This window comes from Microtus ochrogaster, chromosome 4 (genome assembly GCF_000317375.1).
Source record: "Microtus ochrogaster isolate Prairie Vole_2 chromosome 4, MicOch1.0, whole genome shotgun sequence".
Taxonomy (NCBI): Eukaryota; Metazoa; Chordata; class Mammalia; order Rodentia; family Cricetidae; genus Microtus; species Microtus ochrogaster.
The window spans coordinates 15,858,893-15,860,523 of NC_022011.1; positions in this window are offsets into that span (position 1 = coordinate 15,858,893).

Here is a 1,631-nt window from a genome sequence, read left to right on the forward strand (position 1 = left end):
AAAAGTGGTGAACAAAGGGGATAATTTGGTCAGAGGCAAAGGGCTGTACAGGCTCCGGGGGTCTAAGCAACACAGAACACACCCTCTGAAATAACAGACACAATGCTTTGGGGAAACAAAAGGCATAGAAGACAATTTGGCATCATCAAGAAAGACAAAATACAAGACACTTTAAATTAGTGGGTGTGAAAGGGTTAAGTACAACACTAACAAAGAGAGGTCTACGAGTTGAAATTAAATGAAAACCAACCACAGGGAACATAGAGAAGAGATGCTATTGTTCAGGAGAGTTTGTGGAAAATAGGAAGACACTCCCACACGGGGAGAAGCCATCAGTCAGGGTGCCGGGGACAGGGATGCATTCTGCTAGACAAGCCTGTGCATCCGTACCTCCCCCACCTCGTACCCTTGACAGACAACAGAAGATCTTCACTCTCCCTACAGGCACTGATCTCTGACCCAGGAGACTGGCAAGGTTGTTCTGTTAGAAGCCTTAGTCATGTATATGAAAATGCACAACAGACTGCACATCCCAGACAGAAAACTTCTATTAGGTTGAGATGAAGGAAGCCCCTCATTCTGGCTCAGAGCTCCTTACACTGGATGGCTTTTTTAGTATGGAGTGTCACAGATTGAGAGAGTTCAGAATGTGACCATTACAGGGATCCTAAGACGTACTTGGACCCCTAAGATCACATCCCCTATCCACTCCACCTCCGTAATTTGCTTTTGCTTTGGTTTTCCAGACCCCAATAATCTATGGAGCAGCTTCCTCCTTGCTGCTTTACTGTTTTTCCTAGCATGACACAGCCATGTCTTTCTCTATTAAAGATTCCTGTTGTTGCACAGTGCGGGCTATAAGGCACTCTTGCCCAGTCTGTGGTTCCAGTTGTAACTGGCAGCTGATTTCCCTACATTCAGCACCTTGACCAAAGGCGCTGATTGGCTGTGGGGCTAAGAAGTCTTTAGTGCCTCCTTTCTCGAGAGGAAGGAATTGGCTTCTTCAGGTGTCCCAGGCTTCCTGTTACCTCTTCTTGATACAAGATTTTCCAAGCTTAGCTGGTGTGCTGGCTTGAATGAGAATGGCCCCTAGAGACTCACATATTTGAATGTTTGGTTTCCAGTTGCAAGACTGTTTAGGAAAGATTAGGAGGTGTGGCCTTGTTGGGGGAGGTGTGTCCCTGGAGGTGGGGTTTGAGGTTTCAGAAGCCCACACTAGGTCCAGGCTAACTGTCTGCCTCCTGCTGGTGGATCAGGGTACAAACTCTCAGCCACTGCTCCAGCGCTGTGCCTGCTGCCATGCCGCCCACCAGGAAGGTGGCTCTGGACTCATCCTCTGAAACTGTAATGAAGCCCCCAGTGAAATGTTTTCTGTTACAGTTGTCATGGTCATGGTGTCTCTCCACAGCAATAGAGCAGTGACTCTGACAGCTGGGGGAGGGTGGAGCCTGCTTGCTTTGTTACTCTCTGCATCTTCATCCAGATGCCGTGTTGGTAATTGCCAAGGCCACAGCAGGTGTGTGGAATGAAGATACTCAGGTGCATTTCATGGAAGAAACAGGGAATGAGCCCAGGAGCAAGTGGGAGGGGGAGGATGGGGCTCAAACTCCATTAAAGCTCCTGCAATGAGA